Below are 24215 nucleotides of genomic sequence, written 5' to 3' on the forward strand. Positions count from 1 at the left end.
TGACGGAACGGTTCCGTCATGACAATCCTGTTGGCGGCCGCTCCGCCTGCGCGGCGCTGTTTCCCCGCCTGTGCGGGGCGACAACGCAAATGGGCGGAGTCATGACGGAACCGTTCCGTCATGAGCACAGCTCAACTGTGGCTCATGACGGAGCGGCTCCGTCATGAGCACAGGCCCACCGCGCTGCCCCCCCAGCGCTGCAGCGGAATGTCCGCAGCAGCGAAGGGGTTAAATGTTTTAAAAACAAAAACATAAACAAAAATAATGTCATGAGCAATGCCAATAGCTCTAACTTTACCAATGCCGAGACCATTGCATTGTAAATGCTTGTTTAGAGTTTGTTATAGCACAAACTAGACCCGAAGCTATCAGGTATCAGAGTGCTTTACATGAGCAACAGTTTCATTACACACGGATACATTCATTTTGTCAGTCACAGGGAGATTAAGTGATGGTCCCAGAATCACAGGATGCTAAGTGTCGTTGCCGAGACTCGAACCCAGTTCCCCAGCTTCGAGGTCGACCGCTCGAGGTGTAAGGTTACATCTTCTCCCCAACATTAATTAACCTCTTCAGCGCGGCGCGGATTTCCGCGCCACGCTGAAGATTCCGTGCGCGGGCGGGGCCATGACGGAACGGTTCCATCATGCGCACAGCGCAACCGACGTGCATGACGGAACCGTTCCGTCATGCGCGTCGAAGGGGTTAAGGAGATTGAGAGATAAGAATCACACCTTTCCTTGGGTTTCCCTTCCTTGTGAAGAACCACAATAGTGGTACTCCGCAGATCTGTGGGAAGCTCTCCAGAGTCTCAGGCTTCTACAAACAGATTTAGCACTTGGGGCCTGAGGATATTAGCATACTTTTTGTAAAATTCTGCAGGGATCCCGTTGGTCCCCCCTAGGGTTTTCCCCGATCTCAGTTTCGAAATCGTGGCATGTATTACATCCAGTGTCAACTCTTCTTCCAATGTCTCGCGGACTTCCGCATCTTGCACTGGGGTGGAAATTGCCGCTAAATATTGTGCAATAGCATACGGGTCTTGGAGCAATCTAGCCATATAAAACTCTTGATAGTAGTGAGCGAATGCACCAACAATGAGGGCGTCTGTGTTGGAAATGACCCCAGTGGGGCTGAGAATTGTCTGCACCCAGCAAGCTTTCTGTTCTTTTCTACTCAGCCATGCTAGGGGCCTACCGGCCTTGTCTCCCGTTTCGAAAAGACAATACAACATAGCCATTATCTGTTTCTTTGTCCTGTCTTTTGCTAGTCCCTATATTCTGTCTGTAAACTCACAATCTGTGTGAGAACCAGGGGGTCAGCTCTAGCTCTGCCGCCACGCTCGTCTTTTTTTGCGCAATTAGGTTCTGGGCCTTATCTTTGAGCACTGTCTTGAACGATTCCTACGGTGTAATCTTGGACTCCATAAACCCTTCATTTTCCTTAAAGTAAAGCTGAGACAGATTTCTATTCATTATGACTCAGGACTAATAACCTTGGATACCTGCTCCATGGTGAGATAACAAAATGTAGTTCACAACCACTAACGTATCATGACATATTGAAATGCTTGCATGATATGGACGTGCACACGTTATATCCTTTGATCGGCTATGGAAGTAAATGAATACCCTACTTCCTCATTACTTTATTAACATGCAATGATCAACTGTAAATATACTTTATACATTTTCCCAAGCATCAGTAAGTAAACCTCTATGGTTTCAGCTGTCCTAAGGGAAGTCTTTCGATGGCACCTAAATAGAAGACATGGGGATGATGGGAGGTACGGGAGGAGGTACATAATGCACTGAGCTATATCTCAGTTTGATATACCAGGCCTTAGGCTGCTAAGACTATTTTATGTTCTAACACAGCACAGCTCATCCTACATTAATTGATGTAAATCAGTAATGTTAGCAATGAGCTACAAGTCAAGAGACATAATTGCATTTTGAGCACAGGAAGACTTCACCAGGCAGGTGCTGCAACATGTATCTCTCGTATGTACTGCATAGAGTTCAACGCTGTTATACAGCAAGCCTTTACAAACATATTATCTTAGTTACAAAATTCCATCTTAATGCCAGTCAGAGCCCAGAAATATTAATTATGTTGCGTGGAGAGGACAGATGTGGCACCACAGTATCTCACAAAACCACTTAGAGACCACCAAAAACATCCAGGAATATTTGCGGTGGATATGATTAAAAGTGCAGATACCAATACAATTCTCTTGACATAGATAATTTTAGTAAAAAAAGTCGGAGTAATAATCGTTGGTAATAAAACATAATATATTGATCAGTTGAATGTAGAGATAAATGGGGGAGGGGGCTTAAAAGTTGGTCAGCTCTGTTAGGGATCCTGGTCACATTAAATAGTAAAATGTTTTGGGTAAAATACTGGCTAGGACAGTAGCTATTTGGAGCATGAACCATAAAGACCAAGGCTTTGTATCACAGAGTGTCAAAAATACTCTTCGTTTTCCTAGATGCCCAGTAACGCAGTTGATGGGACCTTTCTGCGTTGCTACAGTAGGTTATACAGCTCAACTGCCCTCCACTAACTTTGACTTATCAAGAGGGTTTAAATGCAATAAAATCCCCAGAGAAGGGTAAAGTCCCAGGTTTAGACATAGCATTCTACCACGCTCGGTGTGACTGGTGTCTGTGTATGGCGACTGAGGCGAACCATTGTGATTACTAACTCATCAGCCCAATAGCCTAATTTAAAAAATAAACGTTATGGCAAAGTTATATCGGGACTCGTAACGGGGTGGATCAAGTGTAATTTGATTTTTGTCCAGGCAGACTTTCAAAAACAGAAAACACACACCGTTAACAAAGCTTTCAGGCTATTATCGTTTAAAACTATGTTAACAATGTCAACGCCTCACTATGTGTATTTTGTAGATTTACAGGCAGCCTTTAAAAGTGTGATTAGAGTGAAATGAGCATAAGTGCTAAGACCATGTGGTGAGTTCTCGGCCATTGAATTACACAGACTAAATGGAACATATCAAATGTGATTTACACTAAATGCCGTTTCTGTGGTTAATAGTGAAAAATAAGTTATTGTGATTATCAGAGCAGCCTCCTTTGTAAATGCTGGGTCTTGCATTGAAAGAAGGAGAAAAGATCTGATAGTAAACAGATGCATTCCAAGTTTAAGGAATTCATAAGGACTTAAGTTTAAAGTACCTGATAAACCCAAGAGGGTCGTTTGTCAATTATAAGCAGGTTTTATTTATTTAAAGTGTAATGCCATCGAAAGCCCAGTGGAGATTGGATGCAGACACCCCATAACTGCTGAACAATGGTCCTATTGCTGTGCGCAAACCGCAGCCTTATTACCCAACTATAGACTGCACCTCATACACTTCAAGTTCTTGCATAGATTATATCGCACTCCTTTACAACTGAAGTGCATGGGGCCTAGCGAGGAGGCAAGATGTACAAGATGTTCCGCACCTCAAGCCTCATTTTTACATCTGGCCTGGGAATGCCCCAAGATCATGGATTATTGGCGTGAGGTACATTCTACGCTTCAGCAAATCATTGGACACCAGATCCCTTTCACCCCGCTAGTAAGTCTCCTTAGCCATGTTAAAGACATGCCATCGTCCTCACGTCGCCTCACTGCCATACTTTTACTATTAGCCAAGCGCCAACTTGCTAAACTTTGGGGAAGGAGAGTGGTCCCTCAGGTTATACTATGGCTACAAGATGCATCGTATTGTCAGGAACAGTTGGCCAATTACTGGGAGTTGATGTCCCTACAAACCCGCTCAAAAGATATTTGGGAACCATTTTTAACATACTTGCGATCACGAGCCACAATCCCACCCTAGATACAGGTAGCATTGCACTGAGTGCCCCAGATTGGAACTGCAGAAGATGCTGGATTACGGGGAGCCAGTCAATAATGCAGCCGTAACTTACACCTTTGCATGACTACCCAAGATGCTCAGAATGTCTGTGTCACTCTGCCTTGAATGCTACAGTTGAGTGCTGTGATTGTCAACCATGACTGTGATGCAACATGCACTATCCAATATTTAACTTGTGCTACTCTCTTCATACTTTTAGCTGATTATACTGTATATGCCCCTTCCCCTCCCCTTCCCCTCCCATTTCCTCTCCCTACTACCTTTTTGAAGCTTTCATTGTAGTGTATGATGTTTAAAATGCCACTAAATAAACTATAAAAAAATAAAGTGTAATGGCATAATGGTTTCTTTCAATAGGGAAAGGTGCAATGGTAACTTCTTCCTGGAAGGATCCTTAGCTGTCAGAACCCCTTTCAAAGGTCCACGGGGCAAGAAGGAGCTACTTGACCCAACCATGGGGCTGTGGCCTTTTCCTTCTAATATCCCAAGGCCCAACCTACTGTGGGTCCCGAGTAATAGGGCCAAGAACCTTCCCTTCAGCACATGACTAAGTGGTAGCGGGAGTCTAGCAGTCACAGGCTCTTCAGGGGGAGGTAGGTGCAAGATATACTAGGACTCATAATTCAAAATACCCACAGTGTCCCCAATAAGACAATTGTCTAGTCTAATACTGATCTTTAGTGTGTAAAATAGTATTTATTATACAGGCTAAACACAGCACACTAAATAATCCACACAAGTAGCCTTTCAAGACTAGCACATTCATGCTTGTTAGGGCAGTGCTCCACCCGTGGATCTTCTTCTTGTGACACCCCCTCCTCCTCCACATTATACTGTGTCCCTGGTGCTTTTAGGAAGTGAGCCCAGGTGCTGCCCACACTAGCAATGCGAATCAAAGTGTGGCTTTGGCCTTGAAAGTTTTGAACTCTCTGGTAGTAAACCACTTCTTCCACCTTACTCAAACCACAGCCTTCACAAGACTCCTAGAGCAGGAGTGATTCTCTCTTCTGCACTCCACAATGAGCAGCTCGCATCACACCCTTCCCACGGTTGGTGGGATTGGTGTGCGGAGGCAGTCACAGTTGCCAATAGCTTCCAGATGCAACACCTTCTACACTGTACCTGTCAATAAAGCGGTGAAGCAGTTGTGCTCCTGCAGGAGTCTTCTGGACTCATTCCTGAGCCGCTCTGCTAGTTTAGGGATTCCTCTGAAATTGTGACAGACCCAGCGGTCCTAGTAGCCCCCTCCTGGAATAGAAGGGTCACAGATACAAGTGGCAATCCTGATCAAATCAGATCCTCTGAGCAATGGCACCAACAGTCTCAGTGAACCCTTCCTGGCATACAGTGGTCACGGACACATGCGACAGTCTCAGTTACATGAGCGACAGCCCCAACAGTCTTAATTACAGATCCAGTGGCCCCTTCTTGGCACACAGTCGTTAATGACTGGGGCAACAACCCAATCAGATCCACAATGCATTCAACGGCCAGCAACTTAGAGACATCCCAGATGGGGTTTGCCAACTTCCGCAAGAGAGCAGATGGCTCTCACGCAACATCAGACCCTACTGGACAGGCGCCTCACTCTGGACACCGAGATCTGCTAGCCATGATCCCCAATGGGCATCACTCCCTTCAGGCTGTCTCTTCCTCAAGGCATGGCACACTGGCCTTATGAAGCAAGCAGAAGGCTGGTAATCCAGGTACAGGGCAAGTGATATTGGATCCTGGGTGATTGTCCCTAACTCAGATGGGAGGCTGGCAGAACTTAGCTCCAGTCCTGGTTCTAGCAGTGAAAAGTAATGGTGATATTCCCTCTCTGAATGAGATGGTGCCATTTAACAAAGTGTAGGGCTTATTCTCCCACCTTTATAGTCCAAATGCAGACACATATGTGATTTTGTGTCTGGCCTTTGAAATTTGTGATGGGCGTGTCAGCTTATTTAAAATGATCTCGCTTCTGCAATGCCCTTTGTCAAAGGGACAGTCTCCCACAGCAGGAATGGCTCCACTGCTTAGTGGCATAACACAGGCCAAGGGAGTAATGGAGGACCACTGAAATATGCCCCATAAAGGTTCAAAGAACTAAGACTTACTCGCGATTACTTTTCCAACCTCATCAGTCCTACCATCTCCCTGACAATAAACCCATACCCACTGATCCGTAATGAGAACAAGATAGGGAGTGAGTGAGTATGTGAGTGTGTGTGTGAGTGAGTGAGTGAGTGAGTGAGTGTGAGTGAGTGAGTGAGTGAGTGAGTGAGTGAGTGTGTGTGTGTGTGTGTGCCTGATCATTCCACCCCAGCCCACATGAATGTTAGCATTACACATCTCCTGTGATGCAGTACTCACCTCTCTAAGCACCGAGCTTCAAATATGGACCCCACAGGCTCCCATGTTTTGTGCCATCCACAGGCCCACACAGATGCACGACCTGAAAGTATCACAAGCTGTGGGTCACTATATGCAACCACAGAAATTATTCATATAACATTTAAGATAGTTGTCAATAGAAAGAAATGCATAATAGCTCAGATTACCATTTGCATGTGTCACATAGATTTTAATTGTGTTTCATTTCAAGAAAGACAGAGTTTTACCAGACCACAGTGAGTTTGAAATACAGAGGCTGGTAAATGGCATCTCATGTGCTATATTGGAAATTAGGTGCGGATGTCAGAAGAACAAGTTACTTACCTTTGGTAATGCAATATCTGGAAGAGACAATTTCTTGCTGCAGATTCCTTATCTTTGAATTTCCCAGGCATCAGGCTGCATCTGGAAACTTTTGCACGAGCAATACCCCTTGCATGTGCGGTTGGGTGATTCCATTCGGCTCCGTGTGAGTTTATCAGCGTCGTTAGCAGTGTTTATGACATCGGGGTCACCTATATAGGCGCTACCCAGGCACGCGGATGTCAGTACTTTTTGGTTTTTTCCATGCCAGAAGCACAGAGCCACAAAGTAACTGATGTAAACATGTGCAAACTAGGGCCCTGAAAAAGGGAGTAACCCTAGCCCTAACAAAATCAGTCCGCAAAGTGGAGAGGCATGAGTGGGCCTGTAAGGAATCTGCAGCTAAATACTGTCTCTACCAGACAATACATTACCGAAGGTAAGTAACTTGTTTATCTGATAGATACTTCTAGGTGCAGTTTCCTTACCTTTGAATTAGATACCCAAGGTATACTCTTGTGTCGGTGGATTGTGGACAACTTCCTCACACTAGGAAGTTCTGCAGGACCGAACGAGCAAAATGCCCGTCCCTGCAAACCTGACTGTCCAGTCAGTAGTGCTTTGCAAATGTGTGCAAAGATGCCCACATTGCTGCCTGACAAATGTCCATGACTGGAACACGCTGAGCCAAGGCCGTAGTCGCAGCCTTTCCCCTGGTGGAATGGGCCCTTAATCCCTAAGGAGGCTGCTTCTTAGCCAGGGCAAAGCAGATCTTAATGCAGAGAACGACCCAGCGAGAGATGGTCCTTTTCTGCACTGCACGACCCTTCTTTCTACTTATGCTCACAAACAGTTGGTCGTCCATCCGGAACTCTTTTGTGCGGTCAAGGTAGAACGACAATGCTCTTTTTGGGTCCAGACGGTGGAGACGCTCCTCTTCCTTAGAGGGATGCGGGGGAGCAAAGACTGAATCAGAAAGAATGAAGTCACCACCTTTGGCAAAAATGAAGTACAGGTGCGAAGCACCACTTTGTCTGGAAAAGACATCATGTAGGGAGGCGTAAAAGATAGCTCCTGCAACTCACTCACCCTCCGGGCGGATGTTATCGCCACGAGAAAGGCTGTCTTGATTGTAAGCAGCCGGAGGGGACAACTGTGCAGAGGTTTGAAAGAAGCACACATAAGAAAACTGAGGACCAAAGTAAGGTCCCACTACATCATAACAAAGGGCATGGGTAGAAACAAGTGAGCCAGCCCATTCAAAAACCTATTTTCAATTGGAGGCCATAAAGAGAGAAGGTTGGTCTGGCAGCCACAAAAAAGCGGATAGAGCAGAAAGATAACCCTTAAGAGTACTTTTGCCAACGGCAGGCGTATACCATCTTAGTGGAGGGCTGCCTGGCTGCCAAAATAATGTTGAATACTTCAGTAGGAAGATCAAAAGCTATCAACTGCCGCCACTCAATCTCCACGCATGGAGGGGAAGAGTTGACAGGTTTGGGTGGAGGACCCTCCCATACTGCTGTGACAGAAGATCCTCCTGAAGGGGGAGCCTGATTAAAGGATCAATGCTCATTTTCAGAAGCTCTGGATACCTGACTCTCCTCGCTCAGTCCGGAGCCACAAGAATGACTTGGGCCCAGTCAGTCCTGATCTTCAGAATCCCGGGCAGGAGTAGTATTGGGGTAAAGACAGACAGCATGCCTGAGCTCCACTCACGACGAAAGCTGTCGCCGTGCAATAGCCGCCTCGGAAACTCAAGTGCGCATTATTGCTGCCACTGCGTGTTCTTTTCAGAAGCGAACAGATCTAGCCGAGGCTCTCCCCATTGCTGAAAGAGACCTTGCGCCACCTCCGACTTGGAGATGCCATTCATGATCCACTAGATATCGACAGAGGAGTTCGCCTGCCCTGACATTCAGAGAACCTGCCAGGTGTTGAACCACCAGGGTTACTCCCTGCTGTTCCAGCCATGTCCAGAAACACAAGGCCTCTCGACAAAGGGTCCACAACCCCACCCCACCCTGCTTGTTACACTACCACATGGCGGTGTTGTTGTCTGTGAACACCTGCACTAACTTCCCCTTGACAGAGGGAAGAAATGTCTTCAATGCCAACAGAATCGCTCGAAGCTCCAACAAACTGATGTGGAGCCCCAACTTCACCGGAGACCAGTGTCCCCTCATCTCCACCTCTCCCAAATGGTCGCCCCATCCCAAAAGTGATGCATCTGTCATGACTGTGAGATCTGGTGGGGAAGGGAGAGGAGTCTGTTGTTGACCCAATTGCAGTTCGTCAACCACCACTGCAGATCTCTCGCAGTTCCTTCCAAGATCTGTACCATGTTGATGAGATTTCTCGGATACTGTGCCCATTGGAAATTCAGGTCCCCCTGCAGAGCCCGCATACGCCACCTGGCATGCTTTACCAACAGGATGCAGTACACCATGAGCCAACGGCCTCAGGGTCAGTCTCACCGAAATCCAGGATAGAGGCTGAAACATCAGTATCATAACCTGAATAGCCTGGACTCGCTGCTTGGTAGGATAGGCCTGAAACTGCATTGTGGCCAGAATGGCCCTGATTAAAGGGAGCATCTGAGAAGGAGTTAGGTGTGACTTCAGCATGTTTATAGAGAACCCCAGAGAATGCAGGAGGTTCACCGTAGTCTGAAGGTGGGAAACGACTTCAACAGTCAATCGTCGAGGTAGGGGAAACCGGACACCCCTAACCTGCGCAGATGAGCTGCAAACAACGCCATCACCTTGGTGAACACCCAAGGGACACTGTGAAGGCCGAAGGGGAGCACAGTAAACTGAAAGTGCTAGGACCTACCTTGAACCGCAGGCAACGCCTGTGGCCCAGCAGGACGGGAATGTGAAAATACGCATTGTGCAGGTCCAATGCCACCATCCCGTCTTCTTGGTATAGGGCAGACAAGACCCGAGCTAAAGTAAGCATCTTGAACTTCTCTTTCTTGAGGAAGAGCTTGATGCTCCAAAGATCTAAAATGGGCCTCAACCTTTTGTTCTTTTTCGGAATTAGAAAATAGCTAGAATAACAGCCACTGCCTACTTCCAGGACCCTCTCTATAGCTCCCTTGGCCAGGAGAGCTGTAGCTTCCTCTTTGAGCAATTTTAAATGATCCTCCGCAAGCCATTCTTGATTTGGCAGAATGGAAGGAGGAAAAGAAAGGAAAGACAGAGAATAGACATCCAGAATGATCTGCAAGAACCACTTGTTCAATGCTATGAACCTCCGGTGGGGGAGATGATGATGGATTCTACCACCAACTGGAGTGGTGTGTTATTGCAAAGTCAGACTAGGAGTGCTTGGAGGCTGCGGCAGCCGATGGTAGGGTGGCCGACGACTTCTGGTTTCTATTCCTTGGACAGAATGAACCGCATCCACGTCCACTCACAACTTGGGAAGTCTGCACAGGATGGTAGCTGGGATAGGGCTGGCGTAGCTGGAACCCCCTTCCGTTGCCACGAAAGGGGTGAAAGCTAGACTGGCCATAAGGTGTAGAAGAGAGCAGCAAGATGGCCGCGGGGAGGGAGCATTGAAATCGAGCTCCTGAACTCCCGGGCACTGGCAGCACCGCGTAGCCCCCACCATCCCTCGCAACGAAGAACAAACACTCACCGGATTATTCCCAGAGTGGGACAAGCCTGGATCGACCTCTCTCCGCCACCAAGCGAAGAAGTGACGAGGATCGGTGCCGGGTCACCCTCAGGTTGAAACTGACGCCTCATGGATGATCGGCGGCCTGCAGACCTCAATCGATCTCAGGACACCCATCTTGGACCCTCAAGAGTGATCGAAGTCTGATGACCGACACAGGCAGCATCCAACTTCATAAAGAACTCATAAAGAAACCGGTCCCTCGAGAGTGACCGGCACAGGCAGCATCCAACTTCGCAGTTTGATGACCGGCACAGGCAGCATCCAACTTCATAAAGAATTCCTGGGATGCAAACGGTGACCCTCGAGAGTGCCGTCAGCACCGGACATGGACCGCTCCCCACACCTGGACACCGCGAAGTCTGCTATCCAAAAACGGAGCGCGAGCTCTCACTAAGCTCCGTAACGCCTGACCCTAAAATGGCCGCTCAATCAAGACAGCTTTCAAGGAAACGCGTGGCTAACGGGCTGCAGACAATTCAATGACATCCTGCAGTGGGCCAGAGAGAGCCTCGACCCTCCCTGATCTACAATCTGGCACAATGGGGACCTCAGGCGTATTGGAGCTACTACAGAGCTCTGCAGTGCCTGTCCTTAAAATGGCCGTCCCGCCGACACAGCACCGATTGCCAGAACTGCAAATCTAACGGCTCACTCCTTAAGGACACCTCTCAGACCCATGAGAGTCCAGACAGCCCCAGACACAGACTGCTCCCCTCACATTGGCCAACAAGTGGAGTACTATTAGGAAAAAGGAACGCGAGCTGCTCCAGAGCTACACAACGCCTGACTTTAAAATGGCCGCACAGTTTGGGCACTAATTGAAAACTCCTGGGAAACGGATGGCAAACAATTTGTTGACACCCTGCACGGGGCTCAGGAGTAGCCTAGAACCTCTCTGATCTGCAATCTGTCACTATGGGGACCTCAGGTAGCCGTCTTTGAGCTACTGTAGAGTTCTACAGCGCTTGTCCATAAAATGGCTGCCCTGTTGTTACAATGATAACCTGAACCACTGAACAGAAGGCCCGCAGCTCAAGGGTACCCTGCAGAGGTCCCAAGAGAGCCCAGACAGCCAAGGCCACCTAGGACCACCAGACTGATACCAAGGAAACCAGGAAAGTGCTATACAAACTACTCAGAGCTCCACAACGTCCAGACGGCGCCGGTGAGTCCCTTTCACCCTGAATGCCCCCTGTTCCTGTGGATTCACCTCACCTTAATACAAATCTGGCCCCCACCTATGTGACACCTCTTTCCACTCCGACACCGTAGCACTTCCCTTTCTTGTAAACTCCACAGACGAGCCACTGACCAACCCCCAACAACGGCCTGGTCCACCCAAATCTGCGGCCAGGCTCATCCATTTCTAATCCAGTGCTATCATTGCTGCGACGGCAGCACGCTGCATTCTTCTGCTGCAGCTCACATCTACTCATTCGGCCTGACCTCCTGGAGGCTATCCCATTAAACGCTGGTGGGTTACATAACTCATAATTCAACGTCTGGACAACATAAACTAGAGCACACCCCTCCAGAAACCAAATTTACACAAGCCCCTCCGCTCTTCTCTCTCCCTGCCCCCACAGTCCGTGTATTAGCAGCCAACCAACCCAACCCATATAGAAGCGGTCTGACCTCGCTAGCAGTCCCATCCCCCACTACAACCCCCCCGTCCCCTGTTCTAACATAACGCACCCAGTCCGAAAGGAACCAGCCCTACCGCCAACTTAAATAAAATGCCTTCTACATTGTCACCCTAACCCAACCCCCTCACCTCACCCTATGTAAAACCACATGGCCCGAACTCCTTCCTGATTAATCTCCCCCTCAACCTCTCACCCAAAGCGGAAAAAAAACCTCAAACACAAACTGATCAGGCAATACCCTGAATCACTATTTGCTAACCTATATCATTGCTCCGCCAAAGGCCAAGTAAAAATGGACCTCATCTTTGACACGGAAGGGCCCGACAAGTGGAATTCCATCCTTAGAGCACAACTCCACATTACCAAAACCATCATTACTCCCCATAGCTTCAAACTATCATTCTCTATCCCTAACCGCAAGGCGCGCTGTGGGAACACCTTTGTGACCATCTACTCCAACAGCACAGTCTTGATTCAAGCTAACAATGGCAACCTTGAGTCATTTAATCTCCTCTTTCCCTCTCTGAGGACTACCGCCATCCACACACAGCCTCCCCTCCAATCGTTCCCCCTCTACCTGGACAACCAGTCCCCCCAGCAGAACATCCACATTATTCTTGCACCCGCTATCACTAACCCATACACTCCTCCTCAAACCACCTCCTACACCTCTACCATCAAGAACAAGGCGACCCCTCCTGCACTGGTCTGTCCCCTCGAATTCCCCCCTGTGCATAACCCACTTCAAGCATTACCTGTCGACCTCAATACTCACTCTAAGTCTCCCAATCACCCTCCCATACCCACCTGCAAAAGAAAACAACTACCACAACTTGACACTACCCACCCCGCGCCTAACCCCATAATCCTAACCGACAACACTACAACTTCCAAAAGTAAGCACAACATTGTCAGATCTTCGCACGTCCGAGAAGGCCCCACCCACAATCCACCCACTCCCCCCCAAGATGAGACGGAGCGCCGGCTCTCCCTGATTGAAAGCCAAGCGGCTATTATAATACAGGGTCTGAACGACATCCTAAGCAACCTCACTACTTTCCATAAGCCCACCTTAAACCCCCACTCTACTCCTATCATCTCCAACCACACTCACCAAAGGCTCCCCAAGGCTCCGCGAATCAGCTGGACCTCATCCCCCCTCTCGAACCTTACTCCAAGACCTAATAGAACTATGGAAGCCATGTCTTCTGATGAAGCAACCGAGCTAGCCTCCTCGTACACCACCCCATCTACGTACATCCCCCAATCCTCGATTCAGGTAATCACTGAATTCAGAAGTGATCACTCCATCCCGAAACCCAATAGACCCGCACCCTCCCTCATCAACATCCCTACTGCCCCCCTAACAAAGGAACCAAAAAAAGAGACACCCCTGACCAACTGCATGCTCATAAACTGCAGATCAGCCACTAAACATGCCACAGAGCTAGCTGAATCCATCCTCAACCATGACATTGATATAGACTTCATCACAGAGACCTGGCTAAATGACACCTCTCCTCCAATCATGGATATGCTCGTACCCCCGGGCTTCTCCATCATCAACAAAGATAGAAGAGACCAAAAAGGTGGGGGTCTAGCAATCATTCACAACAACAACCTGTCCGTGACCGAAATTGACACTTTCAACTACAACTCCTTCGAATGCCTAACCGCCAACATTAACACCAGCAACAATAAACCGCTACACTGTCATCTCCTATACCATCCTACAGGCAACACCTTCACGTTCAAGGAACACCTCTCAGACCTGGTTGCCCACTGCTCTCTCCGAGATAGCAACAACCTAATTCTGGGCGACCTCAACCTGCACTGGAATGATAAAAACAGCGCACCAATCCAAAACTTGAACGAGCTATTACATAGCAACAACCTTACCCAGCATTGCTCAGAAGAAACCCACAACAAAGGAGCAATCCTGGATGCCATCATCGCCCTACACGACACAATCACGATAGACCACGTCCTACCGGTCGACTGGTCAGACCACCACTTAATCCTATTCTGCATCTCGCAACCGATCATGTGCCAACCTCCCATCCAAGACCCCCCCACATGGACAAGAAACCTAACACAGATCAATATGGATGAATTAGAAGAAAACATAACTACCCTTCTCCCAATCTCCCAGGATGGTCTCGCAACAACAGAACTCCCATCCCACTACAACACAACTATGTCCTCTATCCTAGACCAACTAGCCCCCCTGAAACTGAAAAAATCCAGGAACATCCCCTCCGGATCCTGGTTCAACAAGGGCATTAATGACGAAAGGAGGCAGCTTAGAGGCACAGAACTTCTATGGAGAAAGAATCCCTCTTCTAGCCTCTGCGAGAAACTCAAAACAGCAAGAAGAAAGTACAAAAAAACATATCAATACTGATAAAACCAACTTTTTCTGCACTGCTCTTGACAATACGAAAAACAGACCAAAAGAACTCTTTAACATCATCAGGCAACAAACTTCCAAATCCTCTACAACCCCAGCCCAGGCAACCAAAGACCTATGTGACAACTTCGCAAACTTCTTCAACAAAAAAATCAACAAGATCGAGCTATCACTCGGCATCATCCTCTATCCCGCCTCCAAAAACTCAGCCCCAGCAATCGAAACCACCTCTAGCTCGCGCCCCACGAAAGCCTGGAGATCCATCGACCCCGTCCCTAAAGCTGAGATTCTCAAATTAATCTCCTCCTCCAAGCCCTCATCACACATCCTCGACCCTGTACCTTCCCAAATGACCAAAAAGCTGAAACTCTCCCTCGCACCACTATGGTGTGAAATCATAAACAGCTCCTTAAAAACCGGCATCATACCAGACTGTCTCAAAGTCGGCCAAGTCACACCACTACTGAAAAAGCCAGGCCTAGATACCAACGACCTGAACAACTTCAGACCGGTTTCCAATCTCCCCTTCTTAGTCAAAATCCTCGAAAAATGCTTTCTCCGTCAACTGAATCAGCACATCGACAATATCAACCTGCTAGACCACCACCAATCAGGCTTCAGAAAAGGCTGTAGCACTGAAACCGCGATCCTTAACATCGTCGATGACATCCTCAAGTCCCTTGACACTGACCAATGCTGCCTACTCATCCTCCTAGACCTTTCGGCAGCCTTTGACACGGTGGATCACAATCTTCTCATCAAGGCTCTCAAAGACCGAGTAGGTGCAGACGAGGTGGTCCTTCAATGGTTCTCCTCCTTCTTTCACAGTCGCTCCCAAAGGATAAAAATCAAATTCTTTACGTCCAACCTACTCTCCGACAACAGAGGTGTCCCCCAAGGTTCAGTACTCTCCCCTCAACTGTTCACCATATACATGGAACCCCTCACAACCATTCTGAAAAAAGCCACCATCCCCTTCCACCTATATGCAGATGACACCCAGATCTACTTGAAACCTCCTCCATTAATGACATTCTAAGACTCAACAACACTCTTAAAGAAGTTCAACAATGGCCATCAACAAACTACCTCAAACTCAATCAAGAAAAAAACGAAATCCTCCTCATCTCCAACAAAGATGAAAATCCTCAAATCGTAGAGTGGCTGAAAGCAATCGATGCTCTCAACGGTAATCTCACCCTGGCTAACTCGGTAAAATCACTAGGAATCACCCTCGACCAGAAACTAACCATGACCAAACACATTAAGACCTCCGCGAAGAGTGCCTTCCTCAATCTGAAGCTTCTCAACAAAATGAAACCCTTCATCCCGCCCATGGACCTCAAACAAGCCACCCAATCACTGGTGTTATCTAGACTGGACAATGGGAACGCAGTTCTCTCTGATACAGCTCTCTCCCACTTAGCGCCACTCAAAACAACTCTCAATGCTGCTGCCAGAATGGTCACCAGAGTAAAAAAATATGACAACTTATCTCCCGCACTCAGAGAACTAAAATGGCTCCCAGTGGAAAAACGTGCCAGCTTTAGAACTGCCTGCCTTACACACAAAGCCTTGCACACAAGCTCAAGAAAGCCGGCCAGTCAAGAAACCTCAGGAGCTCCAACATTCTCTTACTCATCCCTTTGGAAACACGCAAGCAAAGAACTGCGGCACGTTCCTTCGCAGTCGTTAATCCCAGTTGATATCAGGACTATTCCCTCCTTCATAAAATTCAAAAGACTCCTAAAAGACCTATACCTAAGCCGTGCCTTCCTGAACTGAAATCCGAAACACAAAAGCCTGCACTCTGCAGCCACCAGGCAAATGCTCCATCACTCCCTACTTCATCCCCTAACCCCCTCCTCGTCCTTCAACTCTCAGGGGAAGACTTAGCCCAAGACTTTGTCCACGCATCGAGACTACCTCGGAACCTCTCTACCTCAATGTGCCCCTTGGACGCACAGCACACTGGAACTTTTGAATACTTCTGTTTACTTTTGTCTCTTTTGTGTGATTTTTCTCCTATATGCTGTGAAGCGCTCCGATACCTTCGGGTCTGGCTAGTGCTATATAAAACCTCTTAAATAAAATAAAAATAAAATAAAATAAAGAGAGGCCCAAGGATCTGGTTGTAGTTTGAGAGTCCTTGAACCTCACTAGGACCGAGTCTGCCTTGTCCCCAAAAAGACGGGGATCCATCAAACGGCATGCTCATCATATTTGCCTGGACATCGCCAGAAAAGTCAGTTGTTCTAAGTCAGTTGTTTCAAGGACACAGTTTATGGTGAATTTTGCTGCATTTCTCCCGTCCTTAACTGCCTGAGAGAGCACAGCCCGGGCCTCCTCCGGGACTTGTGGCAGCATTTGCACAACTGTCTCCCAAAGGGAGTGGGAGAAATGGCCCAAAATGCATGCGGTAATCACCAACCACAATGCCAGGCTGGAAGAAGAAAACATCTTCCCAAGTGATACCAGTCTCTTGGCTTCCCTATTTAGAGGGGCAGAAGGGAACGTGCCCTGAGAGGTAGAAGCCAGCGCCACCAAGCTTTCAGGGGTGGGGTGTTGGCTGAGGAACTTTGGGTCGCCTGGAGCCGGGCGTTGGCTGTGTGCAATTGTCCTATTCACAGGAGCTCCTGTGCTAGGCTTGGACCACGTGCCCAAGAAAGACATCTATAAGTGCCTCATTGAAGGGCAAAAGAGGTTCAGAGGTGGAAACCCCAGGCTGAAGCACTAGGGTCAGAAGATTAGTCCTGATCTGCACAGAGGGCAACTCCATTCCGAGGACCTCGGCTGCTGTCTTGACCACCAAGGCATAAGATGCCGCCTTCTCCGTAGCCACAGATGGCGGAGAAAGCATGCCAGTATCTGGGGGAGTTTCCAGTCCAGTGGCCCGCCCCAAGTTCCCCATACCAGTCCATCTGCTCTGCAGAAACATGCTGGTGTTCTAAAGGGTCCATAGACCCCTCCCAATCCTCCTCCAAGCCTAAAACATCATAGAAATGTTCAGGCGACAACATAGAACCCATGGGTTCAATTGACGTCGGAATCAGCGTCGAGTGACACCATTCCAACTCCATGTCGTTGGGGATAAGGATGGGGTTGGAACCACTGGTGGGCACCGGCAACCCCGAAGGCACCCACTTCGGGTCCGATGCCGGGGAAGGTCGCGATTGGACGACCGGTGCCATCCCAGAGGCCCCACCGGAATCGTGGCCGGACCCAACCGCATTGAATCAGACGGGGCCTGAGGGCTCACCAGGGGGGTTGGCCCACTTAAACATGTGCCGCAAAGCTTCGTAAAAATCTTTGATTTAAGTAGGGTTTGCTCTGGCTCCTGGGAAAGGGAGGGAGGCACAAAGTCGACTCTGGCACTGACTCTGCAGAACCATGCCTAGAGCGTCGGTGCTCCTTACGTCATTCCTCAATGGGCGACAGTGCCTCTTTCCCGAATGTCCCGATGACCGCGAGTGGGATGAAGAGGACTTGGGGCTCTGGGAGCAGTCTTACGACCTCCTCTTCTTCGAACGAGACCGGGACCTCGCGGAGTCTCGCTGGATGGTGTCGACTGCTCGGCCACAAGGAGCTTCATAGCCATGGCCCGGCAGTCCGAGCACGACTTCGACTCGCACACAATAGAAAAAATGCAAAGTCGACAAAAGTTAAAAAGGCCTGTCCAATAGCGACAGAGGGGTAGCTTCTCTGCGGATCAGCACTTAACTGGCACGGAAAGAAAAGAACTGACATCAGACGCCTGGGTGGCGTCTGTATAGGTGACCGCAACATCATAACCGACGCTAATGCCGCCGCCGATGTCGTGCAGAGAATATGGAGCCACCCGACAGGGCGGGCAAGTGGTATTGCTCAAGCAAGTTCTCTTGTTTTTACATACCAGTGATTCTTCAGTGGAAACCAAGCTCAACTGTGTGACAAGGCATAGTAACAATATACAGTGTCTCTGGTTTATCTTATTCACCATTACTTGATTCAGTTCTACTCAACATATTGTAAGTTTTTTGTTTGGGCAGTGGGTTCTGAGTAGTGTGGAATCACAGATCTCTCCAGCTGGATCTAGATTGCAAGGTTAGTGCATTCTGACATGTAATCAGGAAGGGGGGGACACGAGAGCTGATTGTTTAAAGAGGTCCTGTTCTAATGCTCCCGGGGGTCTACGTAGGAAAAGACAGGTAAGAGCAGTTCCTCTAAATGGCCAATTTGGAAAAGATCGTGATGATTAATCTGATCTTGGAAGGGAAAATTCAATTTCAGATCTTGTTGCCCTCACACACCTGTTAGGGTGTCATGCTTCATCATTGGGCGTGCTCCTCGTCGGACCGGCGCTGCAATGTCCGACGGGCCTGGTGGCATCTTTAGCGGAGATCTTTTGATCTGAGAACGCCGTTTTGTGTGAAGACCATGTAAATAATTGTGGAGGGTAATAACTCCTAAGAATGTGGGGATTCGAAAAAACTAAAATAGTCCCTGGCCCCTCAGCAATTTTAATTAGGTTAGGTAGGGCTGGGACTAGGTAAAACCAGGGAGGCTACTCAGGTGATTCTAGGTATCAGGGTAGCCTATAGTTGACAGGGGTCAACATGTTTCGTGTCATGGATGCTCAAATTCGAGCGACACTTCTTCAGGACCGTGGGACCAATTATAAGTACATATACCACAATTTCTTATAACGGGGTACTTAAGGTCAACCACATGTGAAGCTGAACCTAAGTATGGTACAGAATAGATGGCTCCGCCTCAGAGTGAGGGGGTCAGAGCTTCATAGGTGAAGGAGTAGCAACCGGACCACTGGAATGGTCCCGCCAAAAGGTGGCGGGGGGCAGGCCAAAACAGGACGTGTCTGCTCCTCACCTGAGTATAGGAGCAGACACGTCGGACATTGCAGCGCCGGTCCGACGAGGAGCACGCCCAATGATGAAGCATGACACCCTAACAGGTGTGTGAGGGCAACAAGATCTGAAATTGAATTTTCCCTTCCAAGATCAGATTAATCATCACGATCTTTTCCAAATTGGCCATTTAGAGGAACTGCTCTTACCGGTCTTTTCCTAGTGCATTCTGACACTCACAGCATTGAAAGTACTCATGAGAGTTCATAATCCTTAGAGGATGACTCCGGAAAATGATATTCAATCACAAAGTTTAAATCCCGTGTCAGAAATGGGGTTACTAATGTGGGAATGGAGTACCACTACCAACTCCATAAATCCACTCCATGAGGTATAAATAAAACAGCAGCAAGAGCAGCCAATCCCCAGAGAAGTGTGCGCTAAGTTAAAGCAAGAACAACAATTTTTAAGTAATGAACACAGCAAAATAATTTTTTCAAGTCAATTTTGAAATATAGACATTTAATGAGAAAAAGCACCAAAATCATCAAAATAGTTTGAGGAGCCAGGGCTATATATTTTTTTTAAGTTGCAGGGCAAAAAGCACCAAGAAATCGTAAGGTGTCAATCAAAAGTTACTGTTCCCGGCTGATCAGAACGTAAGCGCCATTTCAGGCTGACCAGGAAAGAGCACAGGTCAGATAAACCATGCAGGTCATCCCAAAGTTCTTACCTTCTGACTAGGTCTCTTTTATGAACGGTGAAATCTTCCAGTGAGACAAGGTCTAAGGCTGTGGACGTCGAGGGGCCCTCAAATCATATACATTGTGGTTGAGCTACTGCTAATTCCATTGGTTTGACTAAAAGCTCCACGTGGGACAAACCTGGATTTCATAGGTTGCTTCATGCTGCCTTTCCAGCATTCGAAGTGTTACCTTTGGGCTTAGTCACTTTTTTCAAAGTTGAAATCCTCCAGCAGGGCAAGGCTGAAAGCTGTAAATGGGCAGGGTTTCATGATGCCAGATACACTTGTTTCGAGGTTCTGCTGAACCAGTTTTCAGCACACCAAAAACTCAGATCTAGACGAATCTGCTTTTCTTGCCCACTTGCTATCTTCCTGGGCATGCTTCAGCACTTTGCTCCATCCCTCCAAAGGTGGAAAAAATGAATAAGTCCCAAATTTGACAAAACTCTGGGAAAGCTCCTTTAGGCCAGTCCAACAGCTCTCAGCTCCTCATGGCAGGCGTGTAGGTGCCAAGTCTCACTGTAATGTGCATTGGCCTTTCCCGAGTTTAGAAGCAGACCATTTTTCTCTGAGCTAGGCCCATTAACTCTTCCAGTATGCGTGTGTATTCCAGTTCTGCAGCTGTAATGAGTAGCAGAGCTAGTTTTAAGCCAATTCTGTCTCATGCACCTTGAAGTACATTTATATATTGTTACTTTTCTTCTTCAGTTATTGAAAAACTGATTTCACTATTAAATCAGATTTTTTTAAAAAAACAAGCAGGAAATTTCTGTGAAGCATTTTTCTAGACTTTTCTCAAGCATTCCTAAGCAGTCCTAAAGCATTTGCTTTGAAGGAGAAGCACAGGCACTTCTTTACTGTTTAACAGTGGTAAAATGCACATAGCCCTAAAGCAAGCAAGAATAGGGTTCAGAAAAATGCAAGCAATCTGGGATAACCATGCAGAAAAGGCAGATTTCTTGCAGTAACGATGCATTTTGATCGCCTAGCAAAACCACTCTGGCCCAGGAGGAACTTGTATTCTATGGGTCCTATTACCAAAACCACTTCATGTACTACCAAATGCATTCCACACGCTATAGTTGAAGATCTTCACCTCTACATCTCCTGTTTCTTTTTGAACATTGAGCTCCAACCAAGTGGCCAAGATCGCTGCACACATTAGTATAGGTTTTGTAAGGAATGTGGGGACCGGGACAAGCAAGAGTGGTGAGAAAATTGGGAATAATTACTTCATAAAAGATAATATAAGGAAGGGGTATAGGGAGGAACATGCTAATACAAACATACACATCCACATAAGAGTGAGGAAATTGCTATTCACGAAATACACCTCTAATACTACTACAGCCCTAACAGTGACAGAACTGCTTAAATTGCACTCCAGACTAGCCTTGGAGTAAGTCAAGCACCACTCATGGCCAATCACCAGGACCACAACAAACAAAGAAAACAGGCTATAACATTAATGCCCAGATGTGGGTCCCCTGCTCACTTTGCCACTGGATTCAAGATAGCCTGGCTGATGAGGGTTATGAACCCGAAACCAGTCCCAGGATGCTTGTTTCCGGTCTAGGGAAGACACGGCTTGGAAGTTCGGGCTGGACTGTTCCCATGAGGCACAGGGTCAGACTGATTTGCATATGGCCATGTCTGAACTGGGGTGATGGAGTGAGCTAAAGAATGGTGATGGATTAAACCCAGATCAGTTGACTGCGGGTGAGTGTTTGATTTGCTCAAACATTCCGTCCATCATCCCCTTTGGGATCGCTTGTTCGCCCTAAGTTGGCAGGGTATGCCCAGACGTGGGTCCCTTGCTCACTTTGCCACTGGATTCAAGATAGCCTGGTTGATGAGGGTTATGAACCCGAAACCGGTCCCAGGATGCTTGTTTCCGGTCCAGAGAAGACATGGCTTGGCAGTTCGGGCTGGACTGTTCCCATGAGGCACAGGGTCAGACTGATTTGCATATGGCCATGTCTGAACTGGGGTGGTGGAGTGAGCTACAGAATGGTGATGGATTAAACCCAGATAAGTTGACTGGGGGTGAGTGTTTGATTTGCTCAAACGTTCCGTCCATCATCCCCTTTGGGATCGCTTGTTCTACCGAAGTTGGCAGGGTATGCCCAGAAGTGGGTCCCTTGCTCACTTTGCCACTGGATTCAAAATAGCCTGGCTCATGAGGGTTATGAACCCGAAACCAGTCCCAGGATGCTTGTTTCCGGTCCAGGGAAGACATGGCTTGGCAGTTCGGGCTGGACTGTTACCATGAGGCACAGGGTCAGACTGATTTGCATATGGCCATGTCTGTACTGGGGTGGTGGAGTGAGCTAAAGAATGGTGATGGATTAAACCCAGATCAGTTGACTGGGGGTGAGTGTTTGATTTGCTCAAACGTTCTGTCCATCATCCCCTTTGGTATTGCTTATAACATTAACACTGCATGGAAAATAATGTAAAAGAATCAATTCTCAATCATATATATTACCTACTAGCAATAGCCAGTAGGTAGTTATAGATAGGACCAACATTTGCACTGTTAAACAAATCTTCATGCTGTGCGGAAAGTTTTGTGGTGATTCGTCAAGCAGGGGCCAAGATTGGGGGGGCACAAAATGACTTTTCCCTATGCAATGGCTATGGGTATGGGTAAGGGTATGAGTATTGGTATTTTGCACGTTTTAGACGCGGCTACAGCATGAACCGCTGAACAGAATTACAGCAAATTTGGCAGTAAGCTAGATCTTAGTTCACGGATCATGCTGTTTGTAATTTGGGTAAGATCTGCTCAGTAGTTTAGGAGTTATTAAAGAAAGAACTATATAGATATCTACAGACATGGATCCTCTGCAAATCTGTGTGTACCCGTGGATCCGAAGACCAATTGGAAAGCAAAAAAACCCTCACCTTCTCACACACCATACCATACACAGCGGCGGTTGTACTAATACAATAATTATATACTACTTTGCCCTAACAAAAAGGCATAGAAAATGACTAAAAGTTTACAGGGACATTATAGTTAGGGTCACGTTATAACCACACAAAACCATAAAAAAGCAGCAGTTATATATATACTTATTTGAAGAAACTAAAACTTGGGCCACAAGTTATAGTTTCTTAACATAAGTATAACTGCTGAATTTCTATGTTTTTGTGGGGGTATAAGATGACCCAACATTGTTTTTAATTATTTTAACCTCTTCAATGCCCATGACGAGCTGGTCTCGTCATGGGCCGCGGTTGCGCTGTGCCCATGACGAGACCAGCTCGTCATAAACCCCGCCCGCTAATGAAACGGCCGGCACAGGGCGGGGAAAGGGGCGGGCACTGAAGGGGTTAAAACCAATATGTTTTGTAAATGTCCCAACACATAAGTAAGATAATGTCCTGCATGTTCATGGATATAGATGTGAACTTTCACTTTTTCATTTAATTGGAGGTTGTTTCAGATGCATTATGCTTTTCATGCGCTACACATAGGTATAATGTGTGCTCATATTTGCGAGAGACTACATCTCCCAAGATTCAAGTTTTGAATGCTTTCGTGCACTTCGTCTATGTTCGGGCAGGGTTATAAATATTTGAATGTAATTGGCGCAGGTCAGATTGAGGAAGGTTGCCTGGACGTTTCTCTTCGGTCGCTGGGTCGAGGGAGGCCCTTTCTAATAAAGAAGCCTTGAACCTGCAGTCTTTGAGTGCGTGCCTTCTTCATTTGGAGTAAGGACTGGAGTGGATATATATATAAATATTATTTTTTTGCAAGGTTGTGTGATCCAAGGAGGTAACCACTCATCCTTAAACCAAATAAGTCCAACTTCAAAACATTCCCCATTGAAGAAACCATAATCTGTGCCATATTTTCAACAGGGAATGCTTAGAGTTAAAGACACTTATAAAACGTATAATTACAAAACTTATTAGTCTTTAATTTAATAATACATTTACATTTAAAACAAATTAAATTACATGTTTAACTTATAACCAAGTTTGCAACAAATTAAATAAAATTAACAATGTCAGTCAGTTGGGCAATTTTAATTTTGAAGTATTTTTCCCAAAATAATATTAAAATATTAATATATCTGAATTAACGTACAATTTATTACAAAGTTAAATTTAGGAAGTAGTGTGTTATTATTTGTTTTAAAGTATTTTACATTTTAATTTTACATTAATGTAATTGTATTTTTTCTTTTTTTTCAAATAATAAACGTTCTTAAATGTTTCTGTAGTTTCTCAAGGTTATATCTCTACACCCCTGGCACAAAAGTTCACAAACAGGTTGAAAGTTACTAATTGTAACTTTCTA

At 46.9% G+C, this 24215-nt stretch overlaps 1 long non-coding RNA gene across 1 annotated transcript in view; it reads right to left on the bottom strand.

The window, feature by feature from the left end:
* Positions 1 to 24215, bottom strand: part of LOC146856527 (uncharacterized) — a 1813942-nt gene that overhangs the window by 1076691 nt on the left and 713036 nt on the right. Inside the window, exon 5 of the long non-coding RNA XR_014981506.1 lies at positions 6248 to 6329. This is a non-coding gene — a long non-coding RNA (uncharacterized LOC146856527). The remainder of the gene's footprint in view (positions 1 to 6247; positions 6330 to 24215) is intronic.

Source organism: Triturus cristatus, chromosome 4_1 (genome assembly GCF_964204655.1).
Source record: "Triturus cristatus chromosome 4_1, aTriCri1.1, whole genome shotgun sequence".
Lineage (NCBI taxonomy): Eukaryota > Metazoa > Chordata > Amphibia > Caudata > Salamandridae > Triturus > Triturus cristatus.